Source organism: Hipposideros armiger, unplaced genomic scaffold, assembly GCF_001890085.2.
Source record: "Hipposideros armiger isolate ML-2016 unplaced genomic scaffold, ASM189008v1 scaffold_500, whole genome shotgun sequence".
Lineage (NCBI taxonomy): Eukaryota > Metazoa > Chordata > Mammalia > Chiroptera > Hipposideridae > Hipposideros > Hipposideros armiger.
Window position 1 is genome coordinate 265,763 of NW_017731850.1, and position 831 is coordinate 266,593.

The following is an 831-nucleotide window of genomic DNA, read 5'->3' on the forward strand; positions in this document are numbered from 1 at the left end:
TGAATGAATGAATGAATGAATGAATGAAAAAGAAATAAATGGAGAGGAGCAGGGCATTTCAGGAAGGCGAGGCATTCATGGTGTGGGCAGGACACAGGAGGAATGAATGCACAGGAGATTGTGGGTTTAGTCAGCTGTCTATTCTTGCTGGAGTAGTATTGGAATAGGGTGTTCCAGTTACTATGGCTATATAATAAATCACCCCAAAATTTAATGCCTTAAAACATCAACATATTCATTTTGATTATGAATTTAGAATTCAAACAGGGCTCAGCTGGGTCAAATCATCTCTGCCATACTTGGCATCAACTGGGGTGGCTTGAAGCTTGGGGGCTGTGATCATAAAGGATCACTCACTCATTTATCTGGCCATTGGGCTGGGATGACTCAGACAGCTGAGGATTGAAATAGCTGGGGCTTCTTGCACATATCTCTAATTCTATGAGGTCTCTGCAAGGTCTCTTCAGTGTGGCAGCCTTGGGGCAACTGAACTTCTTCATGCTAGCTCAGGGATCCCAAGAAGTATATCCTCAGGAGCATGAGCCAGGAAGAGGCTGTATCATTTTTCTGACCTAGCCCTGAAGTCACATGGCATCACTAAGCCATAATTTATTGATGAAAGCAACCAAAAGGCCCCCATTCAAATTCAAGGAGGGAGAACCTAGACCCACCTTTCAGTGGGAAAAGTAGTAGGGGCATTATAATCATGTGGGCAATATATATATATATATTGAGTTGTCAGAAAAGTCATGATGTATTTTGTCTATGTTTTTCAAAGGTCATTTATTTCTATAAAGAACAAAGATCAATCAATGATATATTGCCCATTTT